The sequence below is a fragment of the Pinus tabuliformis genome, chromosome 2_1 (genome assembly GCF_031772625.1).
Source record: "Pinus tabuliformis cultivar Carrire ecotype Pingquan chromosome 2_1, CPIR1, whole genome shotgun sequence".
NCBI classification, from domain to species: domain Eukaryota; kingdom Viridiplantae; phylum Streptophyta; class Pinopsida; order Pinales; family Pinaceae; genus Pinus; species Pinus tabuliformis.
Window position 1 is genome coordinate 553,843,874 of NC_142299.1, and position 26,183 is coordinate 553,870,056.

The window sequence follows — 26,183 nt, forward strand, 5'->3', positions numbered from 1 at the left end:
GATGTTTAAAACATGTTTATAAATTATTATTATAATAAAAGGATGTGTTTGTGTTTGTGCATATTGGAGTTACTATAAAATAAAGATCATGAAAATCATACCATGAGCACAAGGAACACAACTCAAAGGAGGGTTACCACTTAACCTTCCTAAGAGCCTTTTGGAGGGGTTGAATTCCCCTCCAACACAAAAAAAAGGTCTACTCATTTTATTAATGATAGTTTGTGTTCATGTATATTCTTTGATGGGCCCATCTAAACAAAAAATATATATTTTTTTCTAATTAAAACATTACAAAACATAAAAACAGATAATGTCTTCCACCCACCCTCGAGCAACTTTGGTATTGATAAATTTTCTGCAACATACAACATTGAAATGATATTGTTAGTATACAAATCTTTCCTAACAACTTGTAACATAGCTAAATGTACAATTCATAAAAAAAATCCATTGTTTATATATATATATATATATATATATATATATATATATATATATATATAACACCATAAACCTATAATGCATATGAAAAATATTAAGAAAAAATATGAATATAATATTAATAATATAAAGTGATACAAATATGACATAATTTATAAATTTAACATAATAACAATTAAATCTAACTATTACATATTAAAAGTAAATTAAAAAAGCACATTTGGTAACTTTTAACTTCAATACAACAATAACATATTTTTATTAATAAAATCAGTAAAATTTCATTTAGTAAATAAAATTTTCAACAATTAAATGTTATATATATTTTTCAAATTAAAATATAAAATAAAATAATGAATAATGTGGTAGATGTTTATTTTAGAAATTCTAAATGGACAATGCAGGTTCTTAGTAAATATATTTCCCTGGATAAATATTAGAAATTTAATAAAAAACCATGGAAAGAAAAAACATCTTAAAGCAAAAATTAATAAAACTAGGTAATACTAAATATATTTCTATGAGTAAACATTGGAAATTTAAATAAATTTAAATAAAAAAACTTTTAATGTATAATTAATACAACTACGTAATTCAATTAATAAGAAAAATGAAAAAAGAAAATTGATTATGTGAGAGTTGCAACGTGACCCATTTTTTAGGAGATGGTTGTCAAAGTTATATGATTGTTTTATTCCATCATTATGACACTCTGTGAGTGCGCATGCGCAATACAAAAGGGTTCGTCTCATAACCAGCAGAGAGATAACAAACGAGACTCCTATTCGCCTATGGAGTTGTTATAAGTGTAAGCAGCCTGGATAAATAAATTAAAATTCTAGAACATAGACAGGCTTATCGGGTTAAATAAAGTACAGCTGACAAAGGAGACCCCTATTCGCCTATGAAGTTGTTATAAGTGTAAGCAGCCTGGATAAATAAATTAAAATTCTAGAACTATTCGCCTATAGAGTTGTTATAAGTGTAAGCAGCCTGGTTAGAAGCAGATGCACTGACGAACTCTAGAAACTTACAACACAACAAAACGGTACAAGTTTACCTATGCAATGAAAATTTGTGCGACGGGAAGAAGTTTTAGAGGCCGTGCCACTCCCTGTTGGAAACCCGAGAACAGTTTACCATTCCAAATAACCCTATAGAATTTATATAACAGTTGAGATGTTGGGCTGTGATTTTTTTACCGTCGCAACCTAACTTGTATTATGTACTAGGGCTAAGTAGAGAGGAAATTACCACACAATTTCTTGCAATTATTCCAAAATGTTAACAAAGATTTTGGTAACGCAACCTAGGGTTCAGATGCATCATAAATAATAACAATAATAAGACCAGACTACTAAAGCGTTCAGATGCATCATAAATAATAACAATAATAAGACCAGACTACTAACGCCTGCATCAAAAGGAATTTCACCAGACTACAATTCATTGACTACTAACCAGTTATATGATCCGCTTTCAACACATCCATGAGGGCTTGGAAATTACACATGGATGAAGAGGTGATGATTATCGATGCAGAACAGGTGTTGTACTAGGAGGTGTAACAGAAAGTTCAGGGTATTAAATTCAAACGGTTCTGGCTTGAAGAAAGAACAAAATAATTTGAACCCCACAAATCCTAACTGAAATTCCATATAGAAGGGATGACAGAGATGCACTCCATGGGTAGTTAGATTTTCTAAATGGAAATGGAAAAATATTCACAAATAGAAATCTCAAGGAAGGATGACCACAGATGGGGGCGAGATATTTTAGCATACTAACCTGGCTTCTTAGGAAATTTTCATTTTCGATTGAAACTCTGCAAACTGATGGGCGCTGGCAAATCCTCATTCTCTGCTCCCAAAGCACCGCTACTCCAGCAACTCCTGTATATAAAATTCCAACCCATGAGAAAAAAAACATAAAGAAGGGCCTGGCAGAATGAATTTAAAAATAGTTCAAGAAAACATTGCCATGAGTACTAACTCACTCTGGATGCATTCCATTATTTGCCACCAGTGCATATTCTCCTCTGCATGGACTTTCTCTCTCAATTAACAGACACAAAAAACCACAAACATTTACACAAGACGCAACCACAACACTACACAGGACGTACAACACAGAACAGAACAGAACATAACATTTATGGAGCGCTCCATAAGACAGATAGACAGACACACTGCTTGAGAGAGAAACAACACCCATGAACACCCATGATTGATGATTAACCTGTAGATTGAACAGAGAAGATGATTTGTGAGGTTACATAAAAATAGCCTTTCCCTCCCTGGTTAACCAAACAGAGAGAACGACAAACAAATTAAAAGGAACAGAAAAATTACCTTTAATCCATTCGAGCTCGAGCTCACCCTGCTGTTGTTTATGCACTGTATTGCAAAAATTACCATCACCTCCTCTTCCTATGTCAATTTCTTCCTCTCATTCTCCATTCATGACAATCACCACCGATCCCTCGCATTCTTCCTTCATTCATTAAGCCGCGCTCATTCCTGAGTTTTATGCTTGGGTTTTTGGACTGTTGCCTTCAAATTTAAGTTTAACCAATCTTTTAATTACTAGTCATTAAACCAATCTTTTAAACCAATCTTTTAACTCGGTATTATTATTTTATGATTTATGATTGATATTTCATTAAACCAATCTTTTAACTCGGTATTATTATTTTATAATTTATGATTGATATTGTTGTTGCTTTTTTTTACCTGCTGCGTTGTTTTTCAGTGCTGCGTTGTTTTTCAGTCCCCGTTTCTATTTTTGGGTATGGTATTTTATTATTGTTGTCTTTTTTCCTATTTGGGACAACCCGATTGCGGCAGATTCATTGCAGCAGATTCCCTTCCCAAACTTTGGCCCACTCATGTTTACTATTATTTATAAATTTACTATTATTTATAAATTTAAGTATTATTAATAGGTTAATAATTATTTTAGAAATTCTATGAAAAGGTTTTTAATATTTGAAAATAAATAAATAAATTTAATATTAAATTTTTATAATATTTTTTTCCTATTTTTTAGAAAGTTAATAAGGTAAATGTGTTCAATGTTAAATTTTTTAGTTGAGTGTTTTTAAACAATTTTTTTTTAATGTTCACTATAAATAATATATATATATATATATATATATATATATATATATATGAGTTAATTTTAATTAAATGCATTATTACTACTCAGAAGATAAGGTGTGTAAGAATATTTCATTCTTGCTCTTAAACATAAATAAAGTATTTCAATGTTCACGTGAAATAATATAACTTTATATCAAACTTGAAAAGGATAAAAGTAATTAAGAGTAAAAAATAATAATAGTATGCTCACAAACACATTATGTATATCGAGTTGACACATGTACCTTTTAGAAGAAAAATAAAATATTTTTTAAATAAGAAAATACCAACTATAATAATATTTTTTAAATAAGAAAATACCAACTATAATTAAAAATAAAAGTGAATATATCAATTTGGTTAATTATAATAATAAAAGATATTAATAATCTTATTCTCAGTATGCTAGCTCCATTTATTATTTATTATTGACATTACAGCTCAAAAAAGTCGTAAACATATTTCATTGAGTGTGGAAGATATACAATTAGTATACTTCACAAAGATATTTCAATATAAGATTTCGGTAAATTATTTAATTGTATAAAGAAAATAAATAATTGAAATAAAGAAAAAATCAGTTATTTATTAATAAGAATAATAAAAAGAGACATATGCAATTTGTTCAATTCCTAATATAAAATTAATGTGACTTTCTTGGGATTTTTTGAAATCCATAAGGAAGAATGAGTCATTTTGTAATTTTTTCTCAATTAAGATGTGTTTATTATGATATACATGCTTCATATTAAGATTATATCCTCAAATTTGAATGGTTTCCTAGATTTTCGAAAGTTTATCCACATAAAATGTGTTTAAGGAGGTTGTTCAAAATTGATTTTTGAGAAGGATATTTAAAATAGATTTGGTGTCACCCCCTATTGTTAAATTTGGAGAGGGTTCCTAGATTCGACATCAAATTTGAGGAAATTTACATTATGCTAACCTATTTTGACTTGAGGAGGTTGCTCAAAATTGATTGTATACAATCTCCTTTAGTTTGAGAATGTTAAAGCTACTTAAATTCCATTATATTTAATTGTCAATCTATGGTCATAAACTTTTAAATATAACATTGTATGTGTGGAACTAGTACATAAAATATTCTCAAGCTATGAAAGAACTTTTACAATCTAATGCTCCAAGGCATGCATTGGCAATAAAATGGACTATCAGACTGGAAATTAAAGGGATACAAAGATTTGTTGGATTAATGAGATTATGTTTTCAAGACAACTTTGTGGACTCCAATCATATTCCATTTTTTGTCATAAAATGATTCTATGATTAATTAAGAAGCACTTTCATTCTTCAACCTTCAATGCCTAACTTTTGTAGGGGGGGATCCACACTTTACACTTGAAAGATAGAATTCAATCAGGAAGAAAGTAAAATGCTACAGGCTTGTGTGATCAGTAGGATTACATTTACAAAACAATTTTATGATCTTTTATCACAATACTTTGTTTTGCATAAGCATCAAAAGTTTTACAATTCCTTAAAAAGCACTTTTTTTCATCAACCTTCAGTGCCCAACCTCTATAGGGAATCCACACTTTTTCAATAAAGAACATATGAAAGTTCAAAAACTAAAATTACAGAGAATTAAAATATTAATATATAGATAAATAGAAATACAAATTATCTAATTAGATAACCTAACTAAGAAATAAATGAATTCACAACGCAAACCAGGTAGGGAGCCTTACCTACTGATTTGCGCCACAAAAGAAAACTATAGTTGATATGAAATTGCAAAATTAGATCACCACCTGACACTTTGCAAGTTTTAAATGGGCCTTTTGAAACAGTAATTGAATACATCTCAACAAGTTATCCAAAAAGGACATGACACACATAAGCATGCAATGCCAAATAGAAAGACACCAAGATTGTTGACAGAGTTCACCCCCCTTGGGCTACCTCTCTGGGCCCTACTCTAAAAGGCTAGGCCACTTGTATTTCAATGAATAAGAAGAGGTACATCAAAATTTTTGATGCAATTGCAGCTATTTCCCCAGTATGGAAATTCTCTCCTTTAGCGAAATCTCGCAATTTCACTTGACATTCTTCAAAGGACTTGTCATTTGCAACAAAAACATAGAGTCTCTAACAATAACTCTGACCTCTACTAAAATCGATAATTCGAGTGTCATCAATACATTGATTATTTACCTCATCTCCACTTGTCTAAGTGAGACATAATTCAGGTACAAAATTCTATGGAATTCACTGTTGCTATTAACAAACAAGTATTGCCGTTGAATCCAAAACCTATCAAAACCCCTGTTTCGGCTCTTCAAGTTTCCAAATTAGCTTTCGGATGCTTCGATAAATCCAAAAACAAAATTCACAAATTCTTGCCTCTGACATGATTTCGAACTGCTTCTTTACATAGAGTTTCACCCAGCTGAACTATGCATGCAGGCATTGTTGGTGACTGTCAAAAAGGAGGCCTCTATCTCAGCTTTCCAACGCCTGCCTCCACTCGCAAAAAGGCCCAAGGATGACCAACATATGCTCAAATGAACATTACAGGCACCAATATGACTCTGTTATGGAGCTCATTGTTCAACCCCCCCTCTGCAGTGGTGCAATAGTTATCCTTTTATAATGCCTCTGCCAGGTTCTAGGTTCAAACCTACTGGGCTATACATGGCAATTATTTTTAATTAGGTGGAAAAACCTATACTCGGTGCAATAACAAAATTACACTTATCACTATAGTTATAACAACTATTAGCTTTGACGCATTTCATTTTAGTATGGTCTAACCATATAATGTGTATGGTTTGCAAAGGGTGGACCGAATACAATATCCTTCGCGCATTGATGTAATGTATTTTCCTAAGGTTTATTCATGGCGCATATAGACTGGACCGGTGGCTTTTGTTACACTGATAATCCAAATTTTTATCATATAGCTCGGTGAAAGACCATATCATAACTCAGCTTCGGTCAGTGTGGTGGTCAAGTGTTATGGCAACCCACAGCCTTGTGAATTGCTTTCAGCGGTAACCTCATGCCACATAATCGTACATCGTTTTCCATGTGAATTGGACCTACTCCTTACCTGTTCCCAATGATTCGATGGCATATCCCATGGCAATGCTGACTCAATACTCCATGTTCACAACCTTTGATGGTCATGGCAACAAATCGACGGTGTTGTTTTAATTGTGCCCGCATCTCTGTGTCATGTGACACATCTCCACGCCTAATAACTCTTGATGTAATCGCATACCCGACGATCTATAGAACCACAAACCCCTGGCATTTAACCCCGGTGGTCTCGACCTGCTCCAGCTTTTTGACTGAACCACATAATGTGTGTTCTCATCCCTGTCATGCTATATCACTGAGCCACATGGTTGTCACCTTCACGTTGTATAAAAGCCATAGTTTTTGTTTTAATATATATTTCCATCAGACTTTAACATATATGTTTGAAATATGGTTTAACACCATATCTTCGGTACTTTTTTTAGCGAGTTTCACATTCTTCGGTGGTCATGGCCATTAACTCTGCCACCGTGTGACTGGACCTTCCTGCCATGTGACTAGACTGGGATCTGCCATGTATGAACTTGTTTATACCTTGTTATAATTCTACACCATAGTTTATAACCTTTTTTCCATAAGTTTTTATTTACTCCGCCATATTGCGTATTTTCCATAGTTTCATTACATATTCTACCACCATGGTTTGATAACATAATTCTTTGCGCCCACCTATCATATAACTATATGGTTTGTAAAACATATCTATCCCTTGTGCCCACCATGATTTTTACACATAGTTTGAACCTTAAGCATGTTTTAACATTAAAAAAATTGTGCACCTTTATTTTCTTATATGGTATGTCATATGGTTTAGAAACCATAGGATTTCAACTGCACCGTAAACTTATTAATGCACCCATGAATTATAATATGAATCTTTAACCAACCAAAACCCAAAATATCACCATTCACCTTGAGATATGCACCAGAGATGAACCTTGACCTGTTGAATTGACCATCACCACGTGTCAAACTACGTGAATGCCGCATGGTCAACAATTCCCCTTTCACCTGTTCACCATAAACTTCAACGATCATTTTCCCCCTCATACAGAGGCCGAATGTGAATCCAGAGATACCACCAGAATCAGCGCGTCAAACTCTTCGACTTGGCACTGATTTCGTGAGCAACTGGGATGTTAAAACTCTACACATGTCAAGAACATTTTTTCTACGTATGTCCATCTTGGACTTCAAACATATAGAAAACTCCGACTTGACTTAACAAGATCCATTCTGGATCAATAGTTGTAACATCCCTCGTGAAAAGTTAATGTTAGTAAATAGTAAAAGTAATTATGGACAAAGAGTTTATTTGAAATAGTATATATAACTCTGTTATTAATTTTATGTTAATTAAAAACAATTGTGTTTGTATCATTTGAACTGAGCCTATGATTAATCATGGTTAGTAACTGTGGAAGCAGTTACAATGGAACCCTAACTACCTTCTGGAGGTAGTTGAGGCCCCAGAGGAAAAAGGGGAAAGATTACCAAGTCTGGTTAGGATCAGATGGCAGAGAAGAAAGAAAATGTTCATGCTATGTCTGGTTAGGATCAGATGGCATAAGAGGAAAAGAATTTTCCTGTGTACGCTATGTCTGGTTAGGATCAGATAGCGTTTACTGGCGAGACCAGTGTAACTGCAGTCGAGAAGGACTTGCAAGTGCTGGGGGGTGGAAGGTCAAAGAAGAACTCTTCCTACGGATGGGTGGATTGGAAAGCATTACAAGTAGGTTTGCAGAGAAGCAGGTATGGCTTATAATGCATACATCTACTGAAATATTCCTGGTATTCTTCTGTGTAGAGAAAAATAGAAATAGATGAAAGACATCTAACTGTTCTTTTAACAGAAAACAAGAAAGAAACTAGTTCTGTGTTTTAGACAGAGATTGAAATAACTGTTCCTTTTTAATAGAAAACAAGAAAGAATCTAGCTTCCATATTATAAACAGAGTATGAAATAACATGCATTCAACAGGGAAAGAATATGAAAATTCCATACGAAAAGAACTTGCATTCCATACTCGAAATAAGAACATAAACATAAATAAATAGCTCAATCATTTCAGCGACAGCAGAAAGTCATAAATAAAGAACGCTGTGGTAAACCCTGGATTTATGTTCAAGGATCGAGAAAAGAACCAAGAAAGCTTTGTGCACAAAGAATCAAAACATAATTTTTTTATATGATCTTTGCTAAAGACTGTAGTATATATGTAACATTATGACATACATCACAAGACGAACCCGGCGTGATCATTCAACTAACCGAACTCATAACAAAATGTGAAATATATCATAAAATAAAACAGTGCTGTTATATGTAGAAACCCTGGTCCTGTAGCCGTAAGGAAATCTCAAAGAGGGTTAACAAAACCGGAATTCCATCATAACAGTCCTATATTACCATATAGTTTCTACGCGAGAGCTGAATAAAACGAATATACATTCGCTATTCATAACATAATCATTAAGTATGGACGCCGAGGGTAGAGCAATGGTAACCAGGGTTACATGCTCCCTCAGCCAGTTCTAGCCGGCAAAACCCCGATTTGGTAAACCATTCTAGCCGGAGCTTGCGCTCAGCTAATGGAGGCATCCAAGTCGGAATTGAATGGCAAACATATTACCCATCTAAACTGAAGTAAAAACAATATGAATTCGGTAAATGATATATAATTATATTAAAAACATCGAACAGTAAATTTGTAACAGTTCAATGAAAGCAATGACTAGACGACCGTGATACAAATCCTATATTTTAACAAGATTCGACAGATCAAACCCTCTCAGACAGAGACAGAGTTTAATAAAATAAACATGGTCTGCATTCCAAAAAGGGTACCAGTACATATCTGAAACGACAAATTACATATGATAAATAAGTCACGGCGATACAGACAAACTAAAATAGATGAGCCTCTTAACAGAGGAGTCCGGTTAACAAAGACTAAAAACCAAATGCCTTCAGGGAAGACCTTGAGCTTGTGCAGGGGACAGACCTGAGATTTACGGCCCGGTATCCCTGCCAAGGGAATGAAAGAAACTCAGCCTTTGTCTAAACAAAAACCCTGTATACATGACTGTGATAAGTGTTCGATACTTACCTAACAATGGGCGAGAAAGCTAATAGAGAAACCCTTGCTCCTTATGGCGAATCGATGCACCACCTGTACAGAACATTAGCCGTGTTAGCAACAGGAAAAACCCTGGTGTAAACCCATGAAAGAATGCGAGGAGCAGAGAAATAAAAACATTAATACTCACCATAAGGTGAACCTGGTGTCGTGTAAACATGAAAGCCAATAACTTCAAAGAGTGATGAGGCCGAGTCGAATGGCAGGAGCTGCATGTATGAGGCTACAGGGCGGTGCAGTCGGATGCAGAAGAAATGTCGACGGAGTCAAGACTACAGCGCTGTGGCGATGCAGAAACAATGAAATGAGAATGAAGGTCACTCGGAAGAACAAACAGACACATAAATAGCTCCACAGTATTACCGGTTCGTGGCATGGATCATAACCCTTGATCTGCAGTAAATCACTGGTATCTGTTCGATTGCCGGTGATCCCTTGGTGAGTTTCGGGCGCGAAAATGGCAAGCCCGAGGAGTCAGGACCGTAGACCTTAGAGTTCAGGGCGCACATGGCAGCTTGCCATCTGCCCTTCATCTCTACAAATGGACGATGGGAAATCCTCCAACTGGATCGAGGATATAAACGCCGGACAGTCTATCAACCTCGATGTCTCGGGATATGGAAACCGGAGTTTTACAGTTGAGTTCATAAATATGCCATTAAACACTGACAGTGCCAATTGTGCGACTAACGGGTTCCCGGGTTAACATTATAAATATATGTGTCATCATTACAGTGTTTATATGTACACGTAGACAGTCAACGCATGAATATACCGTGAGCTCTCAATTGATATCTATTGACTACATTTCTTTATGTTTGTCGCGTAATTAGAATTGTGTTAATAAATCAACGATTGTGATTAAGTTAACCATGCGTATGTAATTATGAATATAGGAACCATATGTAAAAGGAGTTAATATTGCTGTAATTTTTTTTTTTTTTAGAAGCGTGACAATAGTCTAAGTACTTCTATGAAATAAAACTTAGAATAACATCATTTATATTAAAAGAGGAATACACAAGTTCACATTACAATTTTAAAGGCAATATGCATATACTTAGCATAGATCCACATATGCCTTTTCATCGAACCACAATATACACCAAAATATGGGCTTCATATTGGACCATTTGAACAATTTTTCAATACACAATTTGATTGCTTTCTCGACCAATCCTGTAATATTATAAACATCGACCTTTGAACTTTACTTATTATTTGTTTACATCCCACAAGTAGAGTAGGGTGTAATGCCATTGGCAAATATAGCTCTCAATAATGTGGGTAATTTCTTGTATTTTGGCATAGGATATTTTCATGACATGGCATGCATGAAAATATCCATGCCATTTTCCATAACCTTGAAATTGATTAATTATCCAACTGTGCTTGTGTTGTATGCATTTCCACCATGCATTTGACTAGAGCATTAATTGTAAGTCAACACCTTTCTTGTTTAAACTAGGATAAATCCAACCAACATTGATCCATCTCAAGCTACCTAAAAATGAAAACCACGTGGAAATTTTCACCCTAGGGATGCATATATATGACAACTAATGATTTTGGTTACTTGATCTTTACTAGGGTTATAAGATCTCATACTCATATTAGAAAAGGCAAGCTCTAGCTCAAATAACTCAATTAAAAATAAGGGAAGAGCTTTGAATTTAACATCACACATTAGCATGTCATGACCATAATGCAAGTAATTATGAAAAAATAGGAATGATCATTGGCTACAAGAGGGAGTCTAAAGGGAAAAACTCTCACTTTTGATAGTATTAAAGGCCTCAAAAACGAAAGTCCAGTGTCTTCCTCACACTTGAGACTTTGCAAGTCCTCATGCAATCTTAGGTCAATAGCCACATTTAGGGATATGTGTATGTATATATACACATAGATATATCAATAATATGTTCATATATATGCCAACATATGTATACAAATATATGTAAAAGTATGTATACACTGGTATATATACACCAAAATAATATCATATAGATATCGTTTGTTATATATCAACATATTATGGTTGTATATTGACACAGGATAACCCGCGTATACCCACAGTATGCATGTAAGATGCATATATTTGTTTTTCCCCAGAAATTTTAACTCTCTTCCGAGTCAAATCATCAATTCTTAATGGTTTAAGGCCCCGTTTATCAATCTTTGTAGAACGATTTATTAACTAAACACAGTCTGCCCTTCATTCATCCTTTCATCAGACTCATTCAAATCATTTTCATTAACTTTTCGTTATTATCTAATGCACCCTCATGAACTCCCATTAATTCTTATGCCACACATATATCCAATCCCCACTCTTACTCTTTGGTTGTTCACGGACTTGAACCTCACAACCTTCTATCGGTGCTATATCTATTATAATCTTTTTATAATAGAAATATTCATAAAACATACATAACCATACCTTTTCCGTGCTTTCCACGACCTTTGCACAATTATCCACATTTCCCTTTATCGCAATCGCAATTCTTCGTGGGTCATACTAACACATGACTCTTTATCGCATCCGAGATGCGATAACACAGTCAGAATTCAAATACTATACAACTTTGTCTATTCCTTATTGGGTCTGCTCTATCGCACTTTGCATATCGCACGTCTTATTGGTTAAGGGCTAAGGTCTATCTCCCATAGATATTTGTGATGTGATCAAATCTCCCATCGCAATCGCTTGTGGCCGAGGTTAAATCACTAATCAATGAAACATTGTGTTGTGATATTTATTAAAGATCCTCCACTGTGTATCAGGGCATATGATCCAATGGTTCACAATGATTTTGCATGTCGCAAATCCTTGTGGGCCAAGTTTAATTCCCTACCATTTAAGTTTTGCGATGCGGGATTTTAATAATGATCCTTCTATGTGATTTGATCCCATCCATTGATCTAGTAGATCGAATGGTGCTTGTGCATTAACACTTCATTCTTTCATTCTTATTTCCAATTGGGTTTTACGCCATTTCTCCAACGTTTCTATGTGGTTTCGGTTATTTCAATGGTTCTTCATCCTTCCACTGTCCTGCTGCGTGACTCCCTCCTACGCTTAACTCTACATATTATTTAATCACTGTCATTCTTGGATATTAATTTGATCATGTAATTGGTTCACGCTCCATTAAGATCCTTTGTCTAATTCTTCTTCATTGTGTATTATGTTGAACTCTGCCTGCATACATATATTGTACTGAATTCTGATTCATTCATAATTCATAATGCCATACTCAAATCAAACATCTATACAATTTTGAATTAATCCTTTGTATATATATAAACACACAATTATACAATTTCTCTATCTTTGGCCTGATCTTCTAATGTCAATGGCCTCTGTTTTACAATCTTCCTGTAGGCTTACAGTCACACTCTAAGTAGCTTTATTATCTAACTAGCTAACATATCCAACCTCTCTAACCTCTGATTAGGCCTTTTAGGCTTACATTTATACAAAGGGATTCTCAAACCAATTCCTAGTTTAGATCCACAAACTCCTCAACAAAATCCTAAAATCTCTCCCTCATCCCTAAGGATCCTCTCCAATCCTCAAAGTCATGAACTAACTCCTAATCTGAGTTTTACAATTAATTCTCAAATCCCTCAATCTCTCAACTATCCTAAATCTCTCATATTCTCCTACATTCGAGAATATTTACAAATATGTCTCACAATATTCAATTAAATCCTATTCTCATTAAAATAACTCAAAAGCCTAAATAATTACATTAATTCACACTTAGGAAACCAACCTCCTTGGAAACACGACCCCCTATGCCTTACTAAAATACAATGATATTGTTGAGTTGATTGCTCCTGCATCATATATATACCAATATATATACTCACATATTATGTTTATGTATATAGTAGTATGCATAACAACATTCATGTAGTAGTAATATATATTAAATACATACTATGTTGGTATACTAGTGGTGGTCATCATTAGGTAAGCACAATACATAGATAAATTAAGAGATTAATACTTTAAATAGTTTAGGGTTTTGTTGTAGTAAGATAGCAACTCCCCATTTTGTACTTAATCCATAAAAAATGGGGACCTTTTTAATTTTTTTATATCCTACTTTTATATATAATTCAATCGCTTTCCACCTTGTACCTATTTCATAGACAAATCACTTATAAAGTTTTCAAAAAAAAATGTCTAAGTTCTTAAGTGTGCCATCAATAAACAATTCTTCTTGTCTCCCAAGACATGAATATCTTGAAATACACTCTCTTTTATTGGAATACTTTTGGCAAAACCTCAAGGTGTGACAAAACCTTGTTTTTTAATTAACAATATTTGTTCCCATCCCGAATCTTGTTTCTTGAGCTGACCATTCCACATTTACTTCTTGATCATCCCATGGCGGGACACAAAATTTCTTGACATATTACTGATATTTTCTCAGAAAATTTTATGTCAATCTCATTCTAGCCCATTTATTTGTCAAGTGTTTTACCTTACACGAAGCCTCATGGTAGGATGACAAAATTTTCTAACAAATCTCTTAAAACATTTTGTCTCTTAGACTCTGTTAGTTCTCAAACCTAGGCCCTTTTTAAATGTTGAAACCTAACTTCCACTTGAGAAATCCTTCGTGGGATGACATGGCCATTGTTTCTACATGGAATGCTTTAGACATGCTCTTATCAGATGCTACCATCTGTCACATTACGCCATGCCAATATATGACAAATAGCCATATTCTTTGTACATATATGCTAAAATTCTTGACAGACAATTCTTTATCTCATCGTGGTCTTCTTATAACATATTACCTAAACCTAGCCTTACTCCCATGACGCGAATTAGGGTTAATCTTAATGAATGATTAATCAAATATTTAAATTTAATATTTTGTTTAATAACAATGTCTCCATAAGTAAATATAGGTCATTTCAACTTAAATTAAGTTTATCCATCATCCATGTCAGTATCGTCCTACATACAACCACTTCTTTTTTAAAGTTAATATCCCTAATTTCAGCCTTAGTTTCAATAATTGTCCCATTTCATACTTCTAAATAAGTCCCAAACTGCTAAATTCTACCATAACTCCAATTTTCCTCCTTGTTATAGTCAATTCATTCTGCTAGCTATGCAAGAATGTTGTACATGGGCAAGAAACCTAAAAGGAACCAGTGGGTTGAAAAGTCATATCAACCAGTCCTTTAAGTGGTAGATGATAATAATTTGAATACATTTATGTTTTCAGACACATTAATCTGTAAGGCCACTGGTGATAGGGATAAGTACTTCAATTCCTTTGAGACACCATTGTCTGATAAGGGAAGGGATGTGTGTACCAAAAAGACCCTCAATGAGGAACCAACATGACAACTCAAAGTAGATGAAATCTACATCCTATCATATGGTTCACTAATATAACATAATGTATGTAATGGTTTCCATGACGAGGACCACACACATACAAAAATATAGAAGAGTACGTAAAATCTAAAATAAAATATTATATTCCTATAACTTAATTAATAAACTATCTTTATTTTGTAAAACTTTGATTAAATTATTTGAAATTTATATATTTTTCTTTCATTCTTAATTCTTTTATTTTTAATATTATATGTTTCCATACAAAAATTTTATACTAATTTGAATTAGTATACAAAGTTTTTTACAAATTTAAAATCCAATCATAATACATGGTCCATTTTTTATTTATTTTTGAACATAAAACCTTACCATAATATATATCATATATATCATACTGGATTGAGTTGTTGGCTTCCACACTCGCTCATGTGATTTAAACCAATTTACATTTAATTATTGGAATTTTTTATTTAAAATTTAAAGAATGATTAGTTTAGATTTATGGAAATTTCATATTTAGTATTATTTATATATTTAATTATTATTAATATGTTAATAATTGTTTTTATATTTGAGAATTTATCAAAAAAATAAAATATTAAATTTTTATATTTTGATTTAGACTACCCCTACTCCGGAATGGATTTTCGAGGAGATCCAGATTTAGTATTACCACCACATGCAACATGGGGCGCCATAGGTAACAAATTTTTGATTTTTTGAATTTATTAAGATTTTTTGGATTTTTAATATAAATGAACTTAAAAAATCTTTTTTTCTGAGACAAGACACTTACAAAATAGATGATCATGTTTTAGATCTGGAGCCAGTGGGACCTGGTGGATTTCCTCGACATAGGCATTGTAGAAGAGATGTTGAAGGGGATGCAACTGAGACGAAGAGAGTTCTCCATGCAGTTCAGAGGAACTTGGTGAGACTGACACACCAATTACCCATGATAGCCATAGAGGACTTACCCAAGGAGCTGCAACGTCATGTGGTAGGAGTACCATGGGACTGGGTGCGACTGTTCCAGCGTGTGTCCAATGCCGTTGTTTATTTTCTAGCTGCTCATCCTAAGCCAGCCAGATAGATGATCAAATCTTTTTATGATTAGACAGGATGATGGGCATAAGCCCAAATTTTGTAAGGCATGTTGTCCCAATTTTTGTATATTATTTTGGACACAAACACTTTATCTATATACATGCGATTTTATGATGATCATATATACAGATGATACTTCGATTATTTTTTATGTTTTTCAATTTGATGAATGATTTATATGCCAACCCAATGCTCGATTAGCAATAGAATTAGCTAAGGAATTTTTTGTCCGTGGAATGTGAACATATGTGATATAAGTAAATGACCATTGAAACAATCGTACTCTCAGAAATTGGCAATACAAATAAGGATATTGTACCTAATAAATGTTATTCAGCTGAGATACCACCAGTTGTGAGTCTAAATAAACCACTAATAAATCAATATCAAGAGATATCGCTTCAGATAGCAAATTAATAAGGACAGTATATTTGAAAATATTATTCGAAGCAGGACTGATACATACTCCTCTCTAAACCATCAACTGGCTAGATGGATAATAAATCACCCAAGCCGCAAAAGCAAGGTTTTGGGTATGCCTACTCGCACCATTGACGAATCCTAAATATAATGAATCGTTCATCAATACCTACCAAAGCAGATAAAAAATATTGACATCACTAAAACCGATAGATCGATATGTACAAGCATACAATATATACAAACAAATAAGTGCTCGGCCGAAGCCTAAGCAAAGTACTTCTTAAGGTAGAGCCCATTTAGGCTCTGCCAACTTGTTTCCTTCAAGTCAATTAGTTCTTAAGCTCCCTTTTTCAAAACTCGCTTGACTATAAAGGGACCATACCACATAGACTTAAACTTGCCTACCCCAAGGCGTCTTTGTCTTGATCGTAGACTAGGACAAGGTCACCTTCAGAAAAACTTCTAGGATGGACAACTTTATTGCATTGATTTTTTGTCGTCTTTTTATGGGCTTCGTTTATTGTGGCTACATCTCGACACTGCTCATCAAGATGCTCCAAATGAGTGAGGTGCTCCTCAAGAGTAGAAGTCTTTGGCAGAAGCTCAACGACTAGTTTAAGGGAAGGAATTTCACATTCAATAAGAAAGATAGATTCCAACCCGTAAACCAGTTGAAAAGGAGTAATGCTAGTGGAAGTCTTAACCGATGTTTGGTATGCCCAAAGTGCCGGATACAACATGATGTGTCGATTTGATCTAGCTTTGTTAATCATCCTTTGCAGGATGATTTTAAGGGATTTTTTCACAGCTTCAACCTTCCCATTGGCTTGAGGATAATAAAAAGATGAATGCTCCTTCTAGAAACCCAACTTGATAGCCAATTTAGACATCAGTTAATTTTGGAAATGACTGCCGTGATCAGTGACAATCTGACAATCTCTTTAGGGATGCCAAATCGGGAAATAACTTGATTGAATAGAAACAAGGCCGCTATTTCATTATCATTCGTAAAAGTAGGCATGGCCTCAATCCACTTCGTAAAGAAAAATATTAGAACCACCTTTAAACCCATGAATACCATTAGCAGATACCTTAAATCGGTCAAAGACCCCGTTGATCCCAAATGCCACAGGATTTTACATAGTTCCTTGTTCATGTGGCAAAACCTACATGGGGGAAACCGGTCAGCCTATCCTAACTAGGATTCAAGAACATGCCCTTGACATAAAACACAACCACTCAAAAACCTTAGCTTTGGTTGAACATTCAAGTAAAACCAATCATCATGTTTGTATTGAGAACTCTAGCGTGGTGGCCAAAATTGATAATTATCACCATAGAAAATTTAGAGAAGCCATAGAAATAAACAAACACCCGAACAACCTCAATTGTGATGAAGGATGGAAAATAAGTGACAATTGGATTCCTACATTAACCTCCTAAATCACCCTCTCCTAACATATTCACTACCTCTTTTCAGTGGACCTTTCACCCTCATCTCTAACCTTACCCCTCTCTCTACACCTCACACTTAATTAATCACAACCCTAATTTTAATTTTTAATTATTTCAATCTTTAATTTTAAATTTAATTAAAAAAATAAAAATAAAAATTAAGATATTTATATATTCTTAAAAATTTCTATTTTTTTTTAAGAATTAAAAAAAATAAAATAACGATATTCTTAATAAAAATTCTATATTAAAATTAATCATAATTATTTTATTTATTTTATTCTTAAATCCAAAATATATTTAATAATTTTAAGTAACATTAATATTAACATTAGCATTATTAAATTAATTTTTTTAATAATATTCCTAGTAAAATTATAATTTAATAAAATTAAATTTTAATTATATTTGATTAGAATGAATTAAATTTAAATTTATATATATTTGTAATCTAAAATTCTATTAATTCCATCTAAAAATTGGATTAAATACTAATATTGTAGGAATTTTAATAATATTCTTAATAAAGCTCTTAATTATAATTAAATAAAATTAAAATTAATATTAATTATAATTAAGATCATTTCCATCTGAAATTAAAAATTCGATTATTATAATAAAATTATTAATTATTAAACTAATGCCAAAATTATTAATAATATTACTAATAAAAATATTATAATTGAATAAAACCAATCATAATTATAATTAATTAATTTTTTTTTCAATCCTAAATTCAATTAATTCTATTAGAATTATATTTTTAAAAAAAATTAAGAATTTTATATATTTCTAAGAATTTTAATTATATTGTAAAATTAATAAAAAATGGAACAAAAATTTTGGATTAAATATTAATATTATAAAATTTTTAATAAAATTCTATATTATAATTAAATAAAATTAAAATTAAAATTAATTATAATTAAAATCATTTCAATCTTAATTCAAAATTAAACTATTCATATAAAATTACTAACTGTAATAATTATTAAGTTTTATTAATTATTAATTAACCTGACCTAAGACATGTTGGCTAACATCATTCCTATTCCATCACTATCTCACACCTCTATTTATCCATTCCGTCGAGATCTAGTTGATATACTTTTTTATGTATTATGATGATGAGCCACGATGGATGGCTCAAAATGTCGATACAATAATTATGGATGCGATAATCCTGGAAGAAAACTCTACACACTATGATATACTTGTGATTTCCTGCCAAAGGCGAATTATGAGTAGTTCAATCAATGCCCCACTTCATGAAAGGACCGACGGTGATAACAGGGAAAAGTGGAGCTAGATGTGCACGCAGATAGATGACCACCACAAGCTCCACTGTGGAAATCATTAAGAATTGACTCGACTTCTTCCAAGGTTAAACAACGTCTAAGGATTGAATCAATCTCACGATGATACAATGTGTTAGCTATAATAACATAATCCTTAGCGAGGTGACGCACCTTTCTACGCTCATCTTTGGAAAAAGCGAGTGGGACATATCCTATGCTACAATGGGGAGACCTATGCTGCAATGGTCTCCTATTCAGCTGCGAATGGCGAACGAGCAGAAGATAATACCCATGGGGCAATTGCAGGGACTCACTGTGGATATTGAGGGAGCGAGTTCGCTAGCAGACTTTAAAATGATAGAGATTGTTGATGACAATAATCCCTATCCCACGCTCTTAGGAATTGATTGGGCCATTGACATGAATGGGGTGATTAATCTAAAGAAGCACAAGATGATTTTTTAGAAGAAGTCACTACATGTAGTTATACCTCTGGATCCTGCTAAAGGATCACACTATACAGAGCCAGTGCGTGACTATGAAATCCATGATGATTTGGACTACATCTATAAGATAACAGTGCGAAACTAGGACTGGGTGAATCCCACTACGGATGGATGGCTTACCTGGGAGCACGAGAGTTCCTGTACTTCATATTTGGATGAGGAGACGGAGCAATGGCAAAACCGGTTACGTGAGGTGACTACACTTAATTGTAATATGACGACAAGGTCGTTGTGCTGTGTATCGAAAAAAGTAAGGGACCTGCCTACTTACTATGGGTCAAGTGAGGTAAATACCTTCTTGGATATATTTGAAAGAGAAGTGCAAGAAAAGCAGCGCTTCAAGGCCTTGGACTAGGTACTACGCACTACACCCGCGAGATGGTCGAGTATGCACAAAGGGAGCTTTGAGGACTAGCGCGAATGCAGGAGAATGATGCGCACAGAGTTTGGGAAGCCTAATATGTGACTAACTGAAAAGTATGATGGATAGGATGATCTGCGCGCACACCTAGCAAAGTGGACGAAGGGCTATGGAGAAAAACCACAACCTGAGTGGGTGCACCTGTTCTGTCATACCCTAGATGTTATACCCATGAGTTGGTATATAGAGACGGAGCTCCGCCATGGGACAGGTGAATGGGATATCCTGCGCGAAGGGTTTATAACGACCTTCAGTTTTGAGGATGGATGGGTGGACAATATTGATGAAGCATTAAGAGTGATAAGAGCATCCATATTTAGGATACCGCAGGAGCCTTTAGACCTGAGTCAGCTTGAATGGGTTACTCAACTGAGTTGCGCACTAGGATGTTATAATGTAATTGCTAAAGAGGAGAATGAGGATTCGAGGAATATTAACATTCCAGAAATAGAAGGCCATCGCGAGGTTCAAGGACCAGAGATTGTGAACCCTGACATAACTGCACCAGTAAAAACGAAGCAGGTGAACATTGGTACGGAGGCCGAACCTAAGTTTACAAATCTCGGTGACTACTGGGACGATGCAATGGTGGATACCGTCGTTGAGTTACTCTGTGAGTACTAGGACTTATTCCTGATGAAGTTTACGAAGTTAAAGGGAATCATCAGGGATTTAGGAATGATGAAGATCATGTTAAAGCCTGACGCGAAGCCAATTAAGTAGAGGCCTTACCGCTTAAATCCAAAATATAAGGAGAAGGTCCGCATAGAACTAGACAAAATACTCTTAGAAAGAATCATTGAGATAGTGGAAGAATCCGATTAGGTAAGTCCAATGGTAGTGTAGGAAAAGAAGTAGAAGGACGAGATAAGAATATGTGTGGATCTCAAAAAATTTAATGATTCTTTTGTGCATGATCCATTCCCAACTCCATTCATAGATGAGGTGTTGGACAATGTCGGTGGGCAGGAAGCATATTCTTTCACTGATGGGTTCTCAGGGTACCACCGAATCAAAATTGCGCCAGAGGATAGGAGCAAGAAAACCTTCGCGACTGAGAGGGGTTGCTTTCAATACACTGTCAAGCTGTTTGTGTTGAAGAACGCGCTGACCATCTTTTCGTGTGTGATTGTTGCAGCATTCAAGGAATATATTCATAATTTCTTGGAGGTTTATTTTGATGATTGGACTATATTTGGGCTGGTTAAGCACCATGTAGCGAGCTTACGCTTGATGCTGGATACCTGTCGAAGATACCAAATCGTGCTTAACCTCAAGAAGTGTGTCTTTCTTGTTCCTTTTGGGAACCTATTGGGACATGTGGTTTGCAGACAGGGACTAATGGTAGATCCCATGAAGATTATGGTGATTCTGAATTTGGAAGTGCCATGAAGTGTGCAACAGCTGCGCGCTACTCTGGGACATACAGGGTACTACAAAAAGTTTATCAAAAGTTATGCCCAAATCACCACGCCGATGGAGAAATTGTTGAAGAAGGATGTTACATTCTGCTAGAATGATGACTGAAAGAAAAACCTGGATATATTGAAGGAAAAGATGGTCATTGCACTGATTCTTGTCTTCCCAAACTGGAACAAATAGTTTCATGTCCATGTTGACGCATCGTGTATAGTGTTGGGAGCGATACTAACACAGGATGGTGGAGAGGGCCTGGATCACCGTATCGCGTTCACGAGTCGCAAATTGTCTAAAGTAGAAAAGAACTATTCCACCACTGAATGCGAAGGACTAGATATGGTGTATGCGCTCTAGAAGTATCGACACTACTTGCTAGGAGGTCACTTTAATATGTATACAGATCATTCCGCACTGAAGTACTTGGTCAATAAGCCTATGTTGTGGGGGTGAATATGCATATGGCTTTTATTGTTCCAAGAATATGACTTTGAAGTTATTGTGAAACCTGGACGATTGAACGCAGGAACAGATCACCTGTCGCGCATTGAGACAAGCGAGGAACCTATGAGTCTGGAGGAAGGATTACCCGACATGTAGCTCTTTGCTGTGTGTGTAGTAGATGAACATTTTGAAGATATAATTCACTTTCTCACAACTAGAACTGTGCTGAAAGGATACTCTGTCCAACAGAAGAAGGAAATAGTGGTGCGCGCAACAGATTTATCTGTCATTGCAGGGCACTTATATAAGATGGGGAATGATGAGATATTGCGAAGGTATGTGCCTGAGTTTGAACGAAGAAACCTCCTCGTGGACGCTCATGGGGGCACTGCAGGAGGACATTATGCAGAGAGAGCGACCGCACAGAATATTCTCCACGCAGGGTTGTGGTGGCCGACCCTTCATCAAGATTCAAAAGCGCATTGCAAGGCCTATGATGTATGTCAAAGAATAGGTAAACCATCGCGGAGGGACGAGATGCCTTTGAATCTGAAAATGACGTTGTAACCCTTTGAAAAGTGGGCAATTGACTTTGTAGGACCAATCAAACCTCAAGGAAAGACAGGTGCGAGATATATTATCACTGTAACAGATTACCTGACTCGTTGGGTAGAAGCACAACTGGTAAAAGATTGCACGGCCACAAAGTTTCTATTTGAACACATCTTGACGAAATTTGGATGTCCAAAGATCTTGATGAGAGATCATGGTTCGCATTTCCTAAACAAGATGACCAACACATTGACAGAAGAATTTCAGGGGCATCATCAGAAAAGCACACTGTATGACCCACATGCTAACGGGATAGTAGAAGCACTTAACAAAGTACTGGAGATTGCGGTGACCAAAGTATGCAACACGCAATGAAGTGATTGGGACCTGTGCGTACCTGCGGTATTATGGGATTATCGGGCAACATGCAAGAAGCTGACAAGAAAAATGCCTTTTAGGCTTGTCTATGGTGTGGAAGTTGTAATGCCAATGAAATACATCATGCCTAGTCTACACATAACAACACTCATAGGTATGATGGACCGTGGAGCCCTAGAGGAGAGGCTCATGTATTTGGATCAACTCGAGGAAGAACGATTTTTGGCTGGCTTTCACCAACATGTACAAAAGCAACGTGAAAAGTCTTGACATGATCGACATATTAAGTTGCACACCTTCAAGGTGAACGATTTGGTGTTACTGTATGATAGTAAGTTTGATAAATTCCTAGAAAAGCTCAAAATGCATTGGCTAGGACTGTATGTTATTAAGGAGGTCACAGACGGAGGCACGATGCAGTTGGTAAAGTTAAATGGAGAACCTTTCCCAAGAAAAGTGAATGGCATTCGGTTGAAGCCATACACTGGTGGTCCGGCTATCTGACTAGCTGACAGAAGCACAATCTTAGTGCTCCAGGCAGCTGAAAGGAGGCGCGAGACTATAAACAGGTTTAGGGAAGTAGTTTAGCTACAACGGTCTTTGAATAACGCATTTAGGGAGTACAGTAGACAACTACTCAGTGCACTGCTAATCTTGCAACAGTCCTGACAGAGTTGGGAGGTCTTTGCGTTAATATCTCTGCATCGACAGAGTGACTCGAGGGTGAGTCACGATGTTTGTGTTGGGGGCCTATTGGGCGCGGGATCACCCAAGGATATTTTTGGGGCTTAAAGCCTAGATTTTAGCTAAAAAGTGTAAATATGATATAAATACTGCATTTTATGGGCGCGGAGCAAGGATTTGTAAATTAGTCATAGGGTTGTACGCCCTCAATCTTTTAATGTAATGTCAGCTTTAGAGATCTACCCATGGTCTGTGGACCATGGGATTATATAAATAGAGCGAGGCTCTAAGTAGTTAAGAGAAGAGAAAACAATAGAATAGAATAGAAGTGATCATGGAATAGAAGATAGCGAAATATCGAAAGATAGCAAAATAGAGAAAGATTGTTTCCTACTATGTAATAGCCCATTCCTTCGGCTTTCTTCCTGTGTATTTGTTCTCGCCTTCCGGTCTACACTTGTTCTGATCTCGATCTTCAACTCCGTTCTTCATTTCTTCACACCTTTACGCTTCCTTCATAAATCCTTAGGTTTTAAGAAACCTTACAGCTCTACATTCGCTGTAACCATTAAGGATTTTCTCCTCTCTGCACTTCGTCTCGGGTTCCACACACCTACAAACCTATGTTACGCAGAATTACTAAAATCCACACACAATTCATTCAATTACTCCATTCACACCATACAAACTCAGAAATCGAGTTATCTGTATTAATAAACAAATAATTACAAAAAGATTCCTTTCTGGTATGATCTTCACTATCAGTGGCCTTTTCCTTTCCTGCCCGTAGGCTTACAATCAACCCTACTAACTAACTGACTCTCTAACTCTTAGATAGCTAACCCTCGAACAAACTCTGAGTAACTAACTCTCTCTATGCCTTTTAGGCTTACATTTATACAAAAGGCTCTAGTTCACTTTTGACTCCTCTAAGTCCAATTTTGACTCAACTAATCCCTAAGAATCCTCTCTAGTTCCACAAAATCATTAAACCAATACCTAATCTAGGATTTACAATATTTCAAAATCTCTCAATCTCTCAACTATCCTAATTATTTCATATTCTCTAACATTTGAGAACATTTACAAATATGCCTCACAATACTTAGTTAATCCCTATTCTAAATATCTCTCATTAAAATCACTCAAAACCTTAATAATTACATTAATTTGATTCTTTTGGAAACCAACTCCCTTAATACACAAGACCCCATAAGTTAACTAGAATACAATGAAATTTTTGAGCTGAATGCTCCTCCATCAGAACTTCCACTTGACAAGACATTACAATACAATGCACATGTGCTTATGTGAGACAAAATGGCTTGAGAAAGCCATGCAAGACATCATTGACACTCGGACCGTTGTCGTGAGACCAACTCTTTGACATACATGTGATGGTCGAAGGTGATGAGCTGATGCCAAGATTGGTTGTTTGTGATGGTGTTTGCGTGCTCAATGGTGACATCTTGCTGAAGCAAACTCTTGCCTTCATTGCATCTGGGTGCACTAATATGGCTCCTCTATCCAAATCGTCCAATAGCATGCACATGGTTGTCCTAGTGCGACCAAACTAACAACATGTTTATGCATAGTGTCTACGCTTCTCTCCAAGCATGTGCTGGTGGCCATGCACATTAACTTGTCAAGGTACATGTTTAGCTCCAGTCGTACTTTCTTCTTGTCTTCACCTCGGTGAGTGTACCAAGTGCGATCGCATGCGTGCGCACAATGACATGCATGTTTCTACATTCCCTTGCATGTGATCAATAACACTACTCGCCTTATCTACTCTGTGCCAGCTTCTAGGATGGATCTATAACTTGTACGAGCATAGTTTCATCCGTGAGTGCATGTTTCACCCCCTGATATACCTATTCCTGCTGCAACTTATTCTCTCATCTATGCAACTCTTGTTATTTCTTGAGTTTCTGCTTCAGCACATGGAACTCCTTCTTTGTTTCATTCTCTGCCTTCACACGATCTTCATGTCGCTTTGTCACCTCATAGCCCAAGTCTCCAAAGTTATTTTCATCACAAGGGGATCTGCTTGAGCTTGCAACTTTGTTCTGCCTCTGTGTTGTCAACAACCTTCCTCTTGCGTTCGTTGCATCCGGTATGTTACCTTCAACTACTATTGATGGCGCTGCTTGTTGTGGTGTTGTTGACATCATATCTTGATGTCCTTGTCTACGAACAACTTGATGTCTTCGTGGGTACAGGCAAGTTCATAGACATTTGATCGACTACATCCCCAAGTGTGCTCTGAACAGTGTTTTCTACACTACTCACCTAGAATCCATTGTACCTATGCTGCTGAGAGACAGATGAACACCTGTGA

General features: G+C 35.3%; 1 long non-coding RNA gene across 1 annotated transcript; it reads right to left on the reverse strand.

Moving 5' to 3' along the window:
- Positions 1 to 2,649, reverse strand: LOC149201571 (uncharacterized). Its single transcript, XR_016253445.1, has 3 exons — positions 2,441 to 2,649; positions 2,233 to 2,336; positions 1 to 358 (listed from the first exon to the last, which is right to left on the reverse strand). It is a non-coding gene; the product is annotated as an uncharacterized LOC149201571 (long non-coding RNA).
- Positions 2,650 to 26,183: the final 23,534 nt, after the last annotated feature.